This window comes from Stegodyphus dumicola, chromosome 12 (genome assembly GCF_044657685.1).
Source record: "Stegodyphus dumicola isolate Sdum_Otavi_A_Nest chromosome 12, ASM4465768v1".
Lineage (NCBI taxonomy): Eukaryota > Metazoa > Arthropoda > Arachnida > Araneae > Eresidae > Stegodyphus > Stegodyphus dumicola.
Window position 1 is genome coordinate 24152021 of NC_140779.1, and position 17767 is coordinate 24169787.

At 34.9% G+C, this 17767-nt stretch overlaps 1 protein-coding gene across 1 annotated transcript in view; it reads left to right on the forward strand.

Annotated features, from left to right (window-relative positions):
- Positions 1-3735: 3735 nt before the first annotated feature.
- Positions 3736-17767, forward strand: part of Ipk1 (Inositol phosphate kinase 1) — a 272981-nt gene continuing 258949 nt past the window's right edge. The window contains exon 1 of the mRNA XM_085827577.1: positions 3736-3884. The gene's annotated coding sequence lies outside the window, so the exon portion shown is untranslated. The remainder of the gene's footprint in view (positions 3885-17767) is intronic.

Genomic DNA, 17767 nt, shown 5'->3' on the forward strand with positions numbered 1-17767 from the left:
TCTGCACAACGTTGCCATTGCTCGCTTTGAAATCCTTGAGTTTGTTAATCAAAAATTCATCAAAGTTTTAAAAAATAGGAAATCGATCATAAAACAAATTTCAAATTTCAAATTTGGTCTTCCACATGCTCATATTCGTTGGAGGATTACGTTATTCAAAATTCTATGACTCTATGTACCGTTATTTTATGACAATGTGAGAAATATACATACATTTACGCAGATTTTCATTATTTAATTTCTTCAAATATAATGCAGGACTCTAACATTTTGTGGCAACAGTTTGAAAAGTGAACCGACATTTATGAGTCCGACGCAAAATGCCAAAACGAAACTAATAGTCCTTCGGGATTCAAATCCCTTTGGACTAAAAAAAAAACTTTTAGGAAAAAATTATATTAAAATGTTTCCTGAATTTAAATCAGAAGTGTTTTTTCGGTTTGTTGCGAGATAAAAACAGATAAATAAGATAAATAACGAGATAAATTCGGAATTCTCCAGATATGTAATTAATAAAATGCGTAAATTTCCACATTTAACTAATTTTCATGATTTGTAATCTACTGGAATTACTTATATGTTATGATTTTAGATTGAAAATAGCTGAACAAAGTAAATGTTTAACTAAATAAACCGAAAAATAATAGTATTTTAATCGTGAATTAAATTTCGGACAATATAAGCTGCATGTACCGTACGTTTAATTATTTTGTCAGTGACAACAAAAATATAATCTATGTTGAAAGCCAGTGGCTTGCTGAATATATAATATCATTTTATATTAATGTTTTCTTTTGTATGTCCTTCAGAATAAAAAATATTTAATACCATGGAAACTTTATAAAGAATTTTCGCCTTCCCCCTCTGCGCGTTTTCTGGAGAATTGATAGCACATCCGGTTAGCAGCAGAAGATCCTGTGCTCAAATCCCGCCTGTAACAAAACTGGTTTTTCGCGCTTAGAAATAAATCTAATAATTCTACATCTTTACTGTTTCCTATCTTTAATGCTTTAATTCGTCAATAAATGCAAAAAAAGTGTAGTTTCCTTTAAGCTGTTTCCTTATTTGAGTAGCAAGCTTCGGTTAATTGCTTCATGAACAATAAAGATAAAGAGAATTAAGATAAAGCTAATATGTAATCTTTGTCTTAAAACGCAAATTCATTTTTCAACTGATTTAACTTCTATAAAACATCGTAAAATATCTTCTGATGGTATCTTAGCTATGGTATATATTCACATTTCTAAATTTCTATCATGAAGACATATTAATAGATTATTCACCGTTTTTTAGACTAATATTGTAAGCATAAATGTACTAGCATCGACTTTTACCAAATGAACCTTCTAGTATTGCACGGGATAACTTTTCCTCTGCAAAACTTCTAACTCTTTGCATTAATATATAAGTATGCAATTCTTCTTTTTCAACTAATTTTGAATGAGATCTCTTATTGTGTGTTACCTTATGTTTATTATTGTTTCAATATATTCATATAATCATTTTATTATTGTTTCAACAAATTTTTTCCTGCATTTATTTATATGCGTATAAGGTCTTTTTGATAACGGCTACGTTCACTTCTCAGTAAATCACGCGGTGACCTTCAAGGATCCGGAACCTGGAGTATTTTCTCCCTCCTTTCAGCGCACGTTCGTGGTGTGACGGTTAGCACAATTGGCGCGTATACGAGAGGTCCAGGTTCGAGTCTCGGCGAGCTCATTGCTCATTTTTCAAGTCTCCAACATCAAAATAACCTAATGACTCTACATGCGTGCATGACGTATTTATGCTTTTATACATACAGTACAAAGTCCGTAATCCGGACTCGTCGGGACTTCGCCGATTCCGGATTAGGCGGTTTTCCGGACTATAGATCATCAATATAAATCTGGTAAGATGGCATGCAGAAATTATACAATTAAAAATATGAAACCGTAATTTATGAAATAAAGAGAAATTATGATCCAAAGGGTATTAAAATTTACAAAACAAGAAGCGTAATATTTATTTGTTTACTTAATTAAACATTTCTTTCAATGTAACTGTCTTCACTATCGGAAGCGCTCATGGGTAAACGCTTTACTGGCTTTACGCGCATGCGTAGCGGACGCGCGCATCAAACGCGCATGCATAAGTTTGTGGCTTTGTGGTCCGGATTATAGATCATTCCGAATAATGGACGTCCGAATTACGGACTTTGTACTGTATATATATATATTTACTAAAGTAATATTGATTATATTATCTCCTAATATAAGTGTGTGTGTGATTATGGCAAAGCCTCGAGGGCTATCAGCCTAAAGGGAGGGATGCCTTCGTGGATGACTTTCTAAGGGAAACTGGCTCGTATACACGTTACACATGGGGAAAACCACGAAAACGCCCATGCAGCCAGGCCGTTCGCGGGATTCGAACCTCGGACCGAACTGCCAGTGTTCAGCGACTTTACCGCTCGGCCGATGGTGGGCCATCTCCTAATATAAAGTTAGTAGAATGTATCTAAACGAAGTACCCAGGTGTATATATATATATATATATATATATATATATTTTAACAAACATGTATATACGTAAAAAGCAAATTTAAAATTAAACTAATTAAAAAAATTAATTTTCGAACTAATCTACAATATCATTTAAATTCAGATAGCATAAGTAAATCAAGTGCAAAACCAAACTATGAATATAAATTCACCAATTTGGCAAATTAAAATTAATCTAAATTTTTTAAAAAAAAATACATAAGTCAATGACTGTTGAGCAGGCAGGAGACAGACTTATCAAGTGGAAGTTGCCTCCAAACCTAACTCTACAATCATTCAATTCGTGTTTCGTGATTCATGCAGGCAAGGGTAAAAGTCAAAACCAAAAGTAAATACATAGTGAAGAATGTCCAAAAAGAAATACCTATAAAGTGGTACCTTGAGAAATTAGCAATTAAAAATTAAAGGTCTAAAAAGAAAATACCAATAATGAAGTATTTAGAGAAATAAGCAAGGTAAAAGTCAAGTATTAAATGAAATTTTTTAAAAAATTAAATTTTCCAGAAAAATTTTAGAAACCAATGCATTTTAGAAACCCTTGTCTAGAGAAACGTTACCGTGAAAGACCGAAATCTGGAAAATGTTGACATTCTTCGATGAATGTCATTATTCACATACTCGCTTGATATTCGCATCTCCGAAATATTTGCTAGATTTCCTTATTTCGTACATACATCGGCAAATGTCGATATTCACCATGCACTGATGGTGAATGTTGAACAAAAGTATTTTTGTTATGCTTTTAAATCGTACTTCATAAGGAATTTTCTCTCTCCTTTCTGCATGTCTTCGTAGTGTAAAGGTAGGCGTTGAGCATTTTTCACATCCCCTGCTTCAAAATAACCTAATGTTTCTACAACTTTATTATTAAAACATATTTTGATATATGTCAGAATCGGAGCAAGCTTAATAACAGCACGCGTAAAACTGTTGAATTAATAATTAAACTGTTGAACTTAAAGCGAACAGTACATTCAAAATGGGAAAAGAAAATAACACCAATAACAAACTTATGTGATTGACGTTATACAATCTTATTTATTGCAATAATTTAAACTGTTACGACACTTTAGATTGCACAAGAGTCGCTTGCTTTCACAACACCTGTCTGTTTTCTCGTCTTTTTGTTTCTACCTTCAACCAAAGAATACCTGTGTTTGTCGACATAACCGGTGATGGTTCGAATCTATAAGAATATAACCAAATATTCGGTCTTTTACCAACGTATTTGATATGTGTTAACATTCACCATATAAGATCACAGTTCTCCAATTTCGGCCTTTCAATGTACTTTTGTGCCCAATGCAACGGACATATTTCTAGATGCCATTTATAACGGTAAGAATACTAACATCTTTTATAACTGTTGCTAGTAACTGCAAAGCATTAATACCGTTCGGTCTGTCATTTCAGCCCTAGATTGTTGGTATGGCAGATATTTTGACTTTTTCGCTGAGATGACGCTCCAATTTCGAATAAATTTTCGAAGTCAAAATATCTTCGGAGCGTCACATCTGGGAAGGATGTCGTGTCAGTGCTGCAAAGTGACCATGATGTGACAGTCAGCAGTTTTCTTTCATTGTGGTCAATCGTTACTTTCATTTTCTTTTAATTTTAATATTTAGCTACGTTTACTGCTTTTCCTTACATAAGTCATTTCATGAGTGGATCGCCATATCCATAATTTATCGGTCACAGCAGTAACCTCAGCGCTTAAGTCACCGATAACTAACCTGAAGGTCATTGATTACCAACAGCATTGATGGGTAATAATTTCATAAGGTTTATTTTTATTTTTAAACTTCATTCGAGCTTATTTCACTTCACGATTTGGTGACTTACGGGATGACCTACCATGACCGTCTGCCTTTAGTAATCAACAGCCTAGGCAGGCACTGCTGCTAGGCACACCATTTTCATTTTAAATCCATCTAAATTTACTAACAGCTTCATTCTAATAATTCATTAGTTAATGATACTTGGCGGTGACCGTTAACATATAGGTAACTTAACAGTGATTATCAACATGTAGATCGCCAATGACTAACAATCTTCTTGAGTCCAATTGTGCTTTCATATAATTTTAATTGAAAACTCCATCCAAATTAACTGCACCACCTCACATTCATGACTTGTTTGTTGACTCTACGTGACTAGGTCATAAATGCCAATCAAAGTCACTTGTGACCAATAGTTTTGCCGGGCATCGAATTAATTTTAATTCAAATATATTTAACTAATCGCAGTGGTGACTTACGGATTGACTTCAAGTGATCTTTAGTCTGCAGGTCACATGCAACCAGCAGTCCTGAAAAGCTCCAGGTTTTTTTTTTTAATCCAATGACGGGCACTTGTCTATTCAGCATTGGCTACTCCTAAGGCCAGAAGTGGTGGCCATTTATTGTGGAGGCACCAAATAGGTGACCACTTTTGCCTTCTATGAAGGGACGGAGAGTTACAACCATGTGTTCTCCGGGATTGGAACCCGGGCCGTTTGGTATGGCAGTAGGCTTCCCTAAGCACTATAGTGTTTAGGCGGCTGAAAGTGGTGTATTTCGATTTAATTATAAAATATATCTAATTTATTGCACTGCCTAACACGTTATCATTCATTAGTTGACTTCAAGTGATTCTCAATCAATAAGTCACCGGTGACCTTAACGGACATTGAATGGCAATGCTGACTACAAGTCTTGACGTGCTGCAGTGTGCTTCGATTTAATTTTAATTTTAATACATGTCTCAATATATATTGCTGTGCCACATAGTGATGAGCCATAGGTTGAACCCAAGTGGTTTCAACCAGTAGTTCTCTCGTGATCAACACATTTCAACAGCATCGCATGCGCTTCGATTTAATTTATATTTAAATATCTATCTAAATTTAATGCACTGCTTCCATCTGAGTTGTGTCTGAATGACCTTTAACCTGTAGGTCAGCGATGAACTCTACGGATCCAAAGACTGTGATCAACAACACTGACAAGGATCGATAGGATTCGGTCTAATTACATTTTAATTACTCGTACATAGTCATCTTTCTAGACTACTCCACAGTGGTGACATATGGGTGGACCATTAGCAGGGTTCAATCTGTAGGTCGTGCAGGAACAACAGAACAGGAACAACAACTTCAACTTCAGCACAGATCTTCTACGATTTAATTTCAAATGAAGAATTATGTCTAAATTTACTACATCTCCTCATATTGGTGATGTATGAGTTTATCTAAAGTGGCTATGTTCAAAGTTTCTAACAAACAGTTTAAAACAATATCACGGGAATGTTTTGGAGTATTTACATATGTCTTAAAAGAACTATCGTAACGGGTACAGAATAGTACAACAAATTAACAAGGAAACAAAAATTTTATTTAAAATTGGTCCATAATAAAGTTCAAATGCAAAGGTATGTAGAAGATCTGTGCTGAAGCAGTCTGTTGTTCCTGCACGATCTACAGATTAAACCCTGATAATGGTCCACCCATAAGTCACCACTGTGGAGTAGTCTAGAAAGCTGACATATGTAATTAAAATGTAATCATGTTTTTTAATAAAAAGAATGGACTCACCATATACTCACCCTCCTTTGCATTTATGCGAAGGGATGGAAAACGAAAGCAAAGTTGAAAATGGCGGTCAGAGGAAATTTCTGTTTCAGGCTGAGATTGGAAAAACACTGTCTAGGCTGAGTTGGAAAAACATTGAACCGGCACATCACCACCAACAAACAATTAGCTGGAAGGAGAGAGTAATTTTCGGCTAAAATTAAAAAAAGGTAATGATTAATCAATTAATTTATTAAAGAAATTGAATTTTTGTAGGGTATTCTCAAGATGATGACGTAATTATTTTATTGACAGCGTCAAATAACATTCGTATACAATAATGTGGTTCTAGATGAAAGAAATGATTAGATGGTGAAACCAATTACTTAGCTTAGTGATTGGGATGATGATAGATAGCTCGCACACGAGTAGGCTGCAGGATAGAAGATAGCCTGAAACTGTTACGTAGATGTCTGGGACTTTGGAAAAGCACAACTAGCTTGATAGTTAAAGCATCATTTTATTTCTGGACGACGAATTTCGTAACATAAATTTTCTTGATTGGTACAACACTAGGGGTATCTTCTTGATTGGTATAATGAAACTATAAGCGCGCTACAATTTTATATATGCAAATTATATTGTTACAATAGACGAAGTTGCCAAGCGGTTAAGTACATGCTTACGTAGCGAGAGCAGGGAAGATGTGGTGCGTGCTTCACCACGGCTTACAAATATGCTCGGAATTCTTTGTTTGAATCTTAAAACAGCGATTGGGCAAGAGCTTTATGGCATTGCAGATTACTACAGACGAAAGTGCCTCAGTATAGATTCTTTCAATGGCGACATAGGCAAATAAAATCAGAAATTAAAAGGCTATTGCCAGTTAAGTTAGTAATTTGTTATTTTATTTTCAGTACGGCTAAGAAAATTTATTTAAAAAATGATTCTTGGTACAAAAATACCTTCTTGCACAGCACATGAGTAGCAATTAGTTGATACGTTAAACCAGTGTTTCCCAAGGTGGGGGACACGCCCCACACGAGAGCTATTCGATTGTTAAAGGGGGGCAATTCGAAAATGGACTCGTTCAGAGTTTAACCGTATGGCTACCGTATGGGTAACCGTATGGCTACTCTTATTCGCTACTCGAGCTGGATAAACCCCCAGTACAAGGAACTTCAGTCCACTATGTTATAAGGTATTTCTCCCACCTTCTTGGCGTGGTGTAGTGGCCTGCATGCTCAGCGCGTAATTGAGAGGTCCGTGGTTCGATTCCCGGCGAAGGCGTTGTTAATTTTTCATCTTTCCTGCTTCTTAGGGCAGAAAGACTTTAGTGGTGCACCAAATTCCTGGTGTCAACATGTCAACGACACTAAGCCTAACGCTTACTGAGAATTACAAATGCAAATAACATTTTTCATACATGTACCAAAGTCACGATTTTCAATAACTAGGTAGAGAAACACATATAAAAGCCTATTTTATACTCAAAAGTTATTAGCACAGTATATAAAAACCTTGAGAGACAATGCTTACTCAGAATATGCAAATGAAGGCGGCGGACAGCAACAATTTTAAAAGTCTTCCTATCCTCGGAGATTTCCCTTCTTCGCAGAGAAACACCACAAATCGCAACCAGAACTGGTAATCCATGGAAGAATCACATTTTCACAAACACAAGTGGTATAATTACCAAGATTTTAGCACTTTTAACGGAGCACACAAAAACCACAACCAATATGGCCGCTGACATGGACTGTTCACGGACTGCAACAAGGACATCTTAAAGATAATGAAGCAAGTGAATGAAAATAATTATATCCAAGAAACTACAGATTAATGTAAAACGTAGAAAGGCGGCCTAACCGTCAGATTGCTAGCAATGATTAGGATGACTTCCTAACCCTGTAGTGCCATTAACTTAGTTTGGCGGAACAGGTTAAATAAAGTGACCATATCTCTCCTGCTTCCAACAAATACCTAATGTCTGTACAATGTTATAGCCGTAATTTTATTGTTAGATGTTAGAGTTCAACTACTGGTCATACTGGGCCAGAACTAAGCATTTCGCTCTATTTGTGCTTAGTGCCGAGATCTCAGTTTCTGCAGTGTTTCGCTGTAACATTCAATATTCACCGGTGGTGTTAATTTGACATAAGCGTCCATTAAATTATTGTAAAAGTCTCGTTGTTTTAAAAATATATATACACTGTATAAATATAAATGATATATAAATGGTATCTAAATTCAATTGGTAATTTTTATTAATTTCAGTTTTAGAAGCATCATTTTCCACAAAAGTTTGCCAAATGAAAAAGGTATGTTTTTTGCGGTGAGGTAAATGTGCCATTCATTTTTAAATGTGCAGTTTTAGTCTACATTTACATAATATTTTATACATAACACTTTTTTTTTTTAGTTTTTAATTGAGGGGACATAAGAATTTTAGAAAGTCTTAGGTGGGGCATAGCGCAAAAAAGGTTGGCAAACATTGCATTATTTGATTCTGATTTGTGATCAACACCTAAAATTAGTGAAAGAATTCATATGAGCTTTAATTAAAAGGAATATGAGCTAATATTTCGTTTTTTATTGTTACGAAAGCAATACGTTATGGTTTTTAAACCAAGCAAAAATCAAAAGTTTTCTTAATTTATTAACATAACTCTATCGACTTCGAGGACGATCAGACACGGGTTCTTTTTCTTCGGAGTAAAAATATTTTTGCCAAAATTTGCAGAATTTGTTTTGGCTTCTGAAGAACAGGGTCCTATATCTGATCATCCTGGAATTCGATAGAGTTTTATTAAAAATATACTTCCAATTAAGGTTACTTTTTTTGCATAATTTTGAATTTTACATTGCCGTGTTTTTCTTCCATTTGAAACCCGTTCTACATTTCGTACATAATTATAATTTCCTGATGGAATTTCTGTTTTGAGGATTAAATAAAGGAAATCTCCAAGAGTTTACCACAATTTCGGGTGTTTATTAAAATGGTAAGTCTATAGGGAAAAATCTGAGGTAATGTAAAATTATTGGAAGAAATTTCGAAGTGTTATGACCATGTGATTATATCATTTTTGTCCAGTAACAGAAAAGCGAAACAATCTCCCTTTTGCTAAAAGGAAACAGCAACAGCCACGATAAAAACATTTGTTATAATTCACACGAAGCATATTTCGCATACAGACTATTACACCATTACATTTACGAAAGATTTTTTTAACGCTCATGAAGCGAGTTCTTTGTTGTTCCAGCTTCAATTGCTCGAAGTGTCTGGTGTTGCATCGAACCACTCTTGCCAGCACGTGGATGACACACTTTCTTCCTCCGATGCTTGTTTACAGCCTTATTATCATCACCTATCTATCTATCCTTCTCTCTCTCGTTCTCGGAGCGACGAAGCCTTGTGGGCTGAGCTAACATCGTTAACCTTACCAAACTTCTTCAGCTATTTGTTATAATTCTTGAGCCCGTGTGGGAACGAATGTTACGCGAGGGAGGCAGGGGTGCCAAGGCGTCGGATGGAGAGATTATGAAGGGCAACAAGTTATTTCCATATGAATTCGGTACAATAAATAAAGAAATGAGTGTTTCAAAGTTGAATTGTTTCTGTAACATTTCATACACAAAAATGGGGTAAAGATAGAATTAAAGGTTCCAAAGATTGAAAATGCAGTCGTCATTGAAACCACCCGGTGCAAGAAATTTGACTAGCTTTCTTAGATTTTTTTTTTTTTTTTTGGGGGGGGGGATGGATTTTCATTGGTGTCTTCTAAAGTTTTGTCCATTCTTAAAATATAAATCTTATTATGAACGTCTTCCTTTTGTCTCAGAATTTAATTTGCCTGGATTCAAATGCAGTTCGTGTTATAAAAATTCATATGATTGGTTTGAATCGTTATACAGTTTACAGCGAGGCTGTGCAAATTTAAAGAGCTTGAGCCGCATCGGCCCAATAAAGATACGCCAAAGGCCGCATTGCTTTACAAAAATATGCCAAGGGCCATATACAAAACTTAATATTTACTGACGACCACAATAAAATCTTTCTATTCCTTCTGATAAACTTGCTTTTACTTTTAAATTTAAAAGGTATTTATTAGGAAAAAATACGAATGGAACTTTTCTTAATGCGAACGTTCCCCCCTTTTAAAATTAGTGATTTTTATTTGGTTTGATAGGCGAGCAATTATGAAGTGTTATTCTTATTTTACTTTTTGTGTGTCTTATACAAGGGGTTAGGGATTATTCAATTACAGCGAAGCCTCGAGGGCTATCTGCCTAAGGGTAGGAATGTCTTCGTGGAGGACTTTCTAAGGGAAACTGGCTCGTATACACGTTGCACATGGGAAAAACCACGAAAACACCCACACAGCCAGCCCGTTTGCGGGATTCGAACCTCGGACCGAGCTACCAGTGTTCAGCGACTGTGTCTTATACAGAAACACTTATTTTCTCAAACACATACGTTCTTCCAGCACAGTCAAAGTCTTGATAGGTTCTCTTTAATAACCACAGGTCACAATACCCATCTTCCGAAATAACTTTATAAATTCCTACACAAGTTTTAATATTTCTTAGAGATTTTTGGCTGGGCCTAACGAGAATAGAATGCTCCAATTCAGTACAAATGGTGTAAGTCATATTACAGGCGGTAGAGCAGCTGAGTTGGTGGTAAGTAAGTACGAGATATCGTAAATAGGGAATGTTCTAGAAACGCTGGAAACTTCTCTTTAGTTAGTTAAAACTTATGAAAAGCACCTTTGAATAAACTTTCTTTACATACCCTGTCTGAATGCATTCCGTTTGCATTCTCCATACATTCACACATTACACATTAACATTAGGTTAGTCTGATATCGTGTTCGAAAAGAGTACCAAATGCATTGAAATGCAATTATCACACATTACGCATTAACATTAGGTTAGTCTGTTATCATCTTAGAAAATAGTAGAAAATATATAGAAATGCAGCTAGCGTTTCCTGAATTTGTGGGCCAGACATTTTAGCAATGCTATTCGAAATTAAAAATAATAACACAAAGTATTTATAAAAAGTGTTTTCATGCCCTCACAAAATTAGTATAAATAATAGCATATCGCAAAATCTCAAAGGTAGTTTTTAGTACTTATAGGGTATTTTCTTCTTCCTTTCTGCATGCTTTCGAAGTGTAACGGTAGCATACTCGACACGTATTGGAGAGGTCCAGGTTCGAGTCCCGACGCGAGCATTTCTCATTTTTCATGTCTTCTGCTTTAAAAAGAAACCTAAGAACTTAAAACAGTGGAGCCTGAACTAAAAGGTGGTGGATGATGATTCTTCACCTCCAAGATTTGGCGTCTGGGTTCTCTAATTCTCAATCGCCGTTTAAAAGGGGGAGAAATTTCTCCCTTTCTTTCTGCATGCCTTCTTTGTGTAACGGTAGCACATTCGGCGCCGTATTCGAGTCCTTAAGATAAGATTCTTAGATTCGAGTCGCGAGAGTATTGCTCATTTTTCATGTTTCCTACTTCAGAAATCCTAATGACTCTACATAGTAACTGTTTTTCAATGCCATAGCAGCTTGAAATCATTAGATTAACATTTTTAAGCAGACACGGAATATTATTAAGCAGACCTAGTACATAATGGTTTTATTTTAAGAAAACCAGACTATTCTGTACTAAGTACGTAATATTAGAAAGATCTGTGATTAATTATAATACTACAGTACTTTAATTTATTTTAATTTATATCAATTAGATTTGTTATTAAAAATAAAGATAAGGATTAAGATTTTGAGAAACGCGTTTATAGCTTTCAAATAACCCATTATGTTAAACCAACACAGAGACAATAAATTCGAAAGATAAATTAAAAAATCTTGTATTTTGCCGAATGGCAACACTTTGAAGAATGGTTATGCGTGAAACGTATGTAAGATATATTAAGCACTTAATGTTTCGCACAGTGCCAACGTTTGCTAAAGCGAGTGTTGATATTTCCATAGTGGCGTAATGTAACGTGCCAGGAATATATCCAAAAATTTCAGAAAGAATTTTCTTATTTTAAAATTTTATAGATTCTGAATTAAAAACTTTGCTCATCGTAAACTATTTTTACTTCCTCGTACGAAGTAAAAAGGAAGTATTGTAATCGCGAAAAGTTTCAGGCAGCATATTTCAACAAAAATATCCATTTTGACCGCTATTGAATGCAATTTAACGATGTTTTTGCGTGATATCTGTAGATAAGTACAGAATAAAATACTCTTTTCCTTCAAAAAAATTATAAAACTGCTTTAAAATTAATTCTGAAGAGAATTTTTCGTGCAATTCTGCATTCCTGCATTCTGAAGAGAATTTTTCGTGTACGAACTTACGTACGTATCTCGCATAACTCAAAAACGAGTAGCCTCAGAACGTTGAAATTTCGTATATAGGACTGCTAAAACATGTAGATGCGCACCTCGTATTTTAGTTGCAATTGGCCGCACCAAACGTATATAAATATATTTATATATATATATCCACTCTGTTACCCGGCTCAGTGATCTCAGTTTCTTTACTCTTATATGTTTGTAAATTGTACATTTTTTGCTTTAAAAATGATTGTATTATGTTGTTTTTATCTTCCGGTTAGGGTTTTTATGCCTTTAGTAAATCCGTATGCAATATTTTTAGAATTATCAACAATTTTAAAGTTGTCTAAGTGCCGCTAAGCCTGTTTTTAATGGCGGCCATTGATGTTTACATTTGAAACAGGAGACTAGTGGATTTGTTGCCAATCTAGAGAAACTTAGCTTCGCAACAACAAAGATAACGCATTCATTTATTATTGCCAATTAAATCATGCTTAATCCTTTCTGGAATTTTTTCGAGGAAATAAATGTTTAAGATTTACTTCGTAATTTTTAATATAGATATTTTGATTTATATATCTATAGTTCATATGTATTTTTGCCTTCTCGCGAAGTGAGAACTGAATTAATTGAATGAGAAATACTCAATCGTCTGTGAAAAACTGATTCTTTTTTGTTTTGTTTGCTTAATTTCTTTTATACATCGTTCTAGCTTTATTATAGTATTTGAATAGAACATGTGGCAACGATTAGATAATTCTATTCTTTAAATGATATAAATTTTGTGCATTATGAGTTATAATATGAACAAAATATATATGTTAACTGTTATATAATTATTGGATTATATAACAGTTAACTTAGTTTCCGTTATGTATTTATTATATAAGTTAACTGTTATATAATTATTAATACAGTTAAGTGAATCTAGCGCCAGAGTGTCGCTATGGTAAACAAATACTAGAGTGAATTTTAAAGAATGTATTTATTCTATTGTGGTTTATGCGCTGTTGGCGAAGTAGATTTAATTCAATCCAATAAGTTTAAATGAAATGCAAGAAAAAATGCGTATAATTTAATATTCCAATACAAGGAAGTCATGTGGTGTACGCATCAGATTTTTTCTCCCTCATGCTGTGAGGAATGAAGATTTTGAAGTCCAAGACAGAGTAAGGAAAGTTGCTAAATCCCACTTATCTAAGCCTCTCGTTATTTTAATTCTTTTTTTTCGTTTTTTTAATTAGTAAAAATTCATATTATATAATTAATATGACATAAATACCCCCCCCAAAAAAACACATTTAACTGGATATAAAATCTGAAGGTTTCAGATTTTAAATTACGTTCAAAAAGGCTTTTTTTAACGTTTTATGTGTTACGTTTATTTATTGAATATCATGTTCTACGTACTCAAACTATAAAATTCAGTTCAACAGCAATATCGCAAATTAATTTTAAAATGAGCATATCTTTAGAATTTCTGATACAGAGCCTCGCGCGCTGGAGATAATTTTTTCCCCCGTACAGTGTTACCGTTGCTTTATCACAATGCGAGAAACATACATACATTTATGCAGATTCTTCATTATTTAATTTCTAATTTCTTTCAATGTAAGACAGGGAGATAATATATGGCGGCAACGATTTGAAAAATAATGCACCCTTCTAATGTTTTCGACGCAAAATACCAAAACGAAATTAATAGTCCTTCAGGGATTTGGACTAATAAGATTAAATTGGAAATTTTAAAGTGTATTTTATTCTAAATATATTCAAACGTAATATTATTGTCTGAAATCATAGAGTCAAAAATAAGCCATTTCCATTTTTTTATGAAAATAAAGCTGACCGTGAGTTATCCGAAAAAAGTTCTACCAAAATCACTTTGCCCCAGTTTGTTCAGATAAATAGAACTCTACTGTATTTTGAGAAATGAAATTTGAGCAATTTAAACAATTTAATACTTTTTTATGCATTTAAATTTCTATTGTTGCAATATTTGCATACGTGATATTTATGATACAGTTCGAAGATAGATGGCCCGTTTTGGGAAAAAAGCCTTTTATTATTTTTCTCCTAGAAAAAAGCTGTCAAGAAATACATTTATCACACACACAGAAAATGTAGATGGGGTGAAGAAGAGAGGGAAAGAAATAAGTCTAGTCATGAATTCTTCCTGGGTAGGGTAACTTTCAATTGCAAATATCGTTTGGTTTACAACAATAACAACACAACGCGTACTTAAACATACGCACCTGGTGTCGGTCTCAGGAAGTTTCACATCTAAAGGACTCCCTGTATTTTTGCATTTATGTTCCAAACAGCTTTCATGGCTGTTTTTCTGCTCTTACTATAGTCGTGTGCGAAATTAAGATGATTCGTGTATTATGTCGAATTTCTGAAAAAGTAATGTACAGATTTTGATGAAATTTGGTTCGAATATATATTTATAATAGAGAAAGAGATGCTGTACCATACAGAAGTCATTTTATGTGCGAATGAGTATAGGATAAAGTTCATAGTGCAGGGATGTCCAAAATACAGGTTGTGATATTAAACTGAAAGTGATTCTAATATGAGGCACCGTCCCCTCTCACAGCTAAACTGGTTGCGCAGCGTCACAGCAAACTGGACGTGAGGCAATTGAGGTGTCCTTGTGGTAGGTGATCCCACTCCACAGAGTAGTTTTCAATTCGAGATGGTTGTCGGAGGGGAATGGCGAGATGAATTGCTTTCCCAAAAGCTTCCCAGACATAGGACTTACTCTATAGCGTTAAGGTCATGAGATCTTGCTGCCCAATCCATATAGCGTATATCCTCAGTTTCCAGTTAATCGTTGACCAGCTAAACCCTATATGTACCAGCGCTTTTGTCCATTAAAAACCAAGGACCAACTGCAACTTTAGAAAACTGAATATAGAGTTCTAAACCCTCCTTGCTGTACTTCATAGTAGTCAGGAAGCTTTTGGTCAAACGTAGGCAAGGGTGTGCGGCCGTCCAATATAAAGCCTGCCCAAACCATGACACCTCCACCACCATAATGATCCTTTTCCCTGATGAGGGAGGAGTGGTATCTTCCTCCATGCTCTCTCCAGATACAGGTAGGCCAAAAAGGTAGGTTCTCTAGACTGAATCTCGACTCATTTGTAGTAAAAGATATGATTCTCCACTAAAGTCTGGTCCAAGGCGTATGTTGTCTGGACCATGTTAGACGTTCTCTTGTATGCTGCAGAGAGCGGGACGCAAACACCAGGTTTTCTGCCACACAGCCCTATTTGACGAAGCCTTTAGGCAATTGTAGACCGGGTCTCAGTGACAGCATGCAGCTCAGATGGAAGCTGAAGCAGATCTTGGTCGCAGGGATGAAAATGACAAATAACGATCCTCGTTCGTCGTTGTGGATCTTGGTCGACTTGGTCCAGTCTTCGCAATATGGATATAGTGTTCTGAAACTGTTTTCACAAATTGAAGACGGCAGTGGGCTTTATATTGAGCTCTATAGACACTTGCGCTTATGATTCGACTACTTCCAATCTAGCAACAATTCTCCATCTCATTCCGTCATCCATACACTTGAGGCTACTCATTTTGCGTGATACCTTATAAAATTTGTCCAACTTTTGCGCGCGAGAGAGAGAACGGAGGACGTGGGCACTATCCCCTTATCAAACGGTTAATTAGTATAGCACCACGTCCACCACCATCTATAGCACCCCTTCAAAATACAAACACGGCGAATGTCGTGGATTAGTACAAACTCACAAATGGCCGAAAACCCCTTGTAGGCTTATGTTCCGTCCACAGTCACAGCTACGCAAAAACAGTCACAGCTTCGCTGCGAAAAAAAAGGGTTCTATAACAGTTTTATAACTGTCCCCCCTTTTTCCCCCTCTACTGGGCCAAACGACGAAATTCAAATTGTGTTTTTCATGTCTCGAAAGCGGAACTTAGAATATATATTACATCTATATATAGCATAACTCTAACATAGGTGTTTTGACACAAAATCGGACTTTTTCTGAAATGACATGCCAATTGTTTTCCATATTTCGATCCTACGACTCAAATTATGCCTAAATATTAAATTTTGTAAAATTTGGTGCGAAATTCAAAAATTTATCTTGGCGTATTTTTTTCTGTTTTCGCCAAGAATAATTTACTTGGCGAACTTCTTAATTTATAGCAACCTGTTTTCCTTTTTTTACTTCCTTGTACGAAGTAAAAAGGAAGTATTGTAATCGCGAAATGTTTCAGGCAGCATATTTCAACGAAAATATCCATTTTAACCGCTATCGAATGCAATTTAACGATGTTTTTGCGTGATATCTGTACGTAAGGACAGAATAAAAGACTCGTTTCCTCCAAAAAAATTATAAAACTGCTTTAAAATGAATTCTGAAGAGAATTTTTCGTGGCGTCTGTACGAACGTATGTACGTACGTACGTACGTACGTGCGTACGTACGTATCTCGCATAACTCAAAAACGAGTAGCCTCAGAACGTTGAAATTTTGTATATAGAACTGCTATAACATGTAGATTTTTCCTCGTATTTTGGTTGCAATCGGCCGCACCAAACGTATATAAATGTATTTATATATATATCCACTCTATTACCCGGCTCAGTAATCTCAGTTTCTTTACTCTTATATGTTTGTAAATTGTACATTTTTTGCTTTAAAAATGATTGAATTATGTTGTTGTTATCTTCCGGTTAAGGTTTTTATGCCTTTAGTAAATCAGTATGCAATATTTATAGAATTATCAGCAATTTTAAAGTTGTTTAAGTGCTGCTAAGCCTTTTTTTTATGCCGGCCATTGATTATTTACATTTGAAACAGCAGAATAGTGGATTTGTTGCCAATCTAGAGAAACTTAGCTTCGCAACAACAAAGGTAACGCCTTCATTTATTATTGCCAATTAAATCATGCTTAATCCTTTCTGGAATTTTTTCGAGGAAATAAGTGTTTGAGATTTACTTCGTAATTTTTAATATAGATATTTTGAGTTTTTATGTATTTTTGCCTTCTCGCGAAGTAAGAACTGAATAAATTGAATGAGAAATACTTAATCGTCTGTGAAAAACTGTTTCTTTTTTGTTTTATTTGCTTAATTTCTTTTATACATAGTTCTAGCTTTATTATAGTATTTGAATAGAACATGGGGCAACAATTAGATAATTCTTTAAATGATATACATTTTGTGCATTCTGAGTTATAATATGAACGAAATATAATACTGTTAAGTAAACCTAGCGCCAGAGTGTCGCTATGGTAAACAAAGTGAATTTCAAAGAATGCATTTATTCTATTGTGGTTTATGCG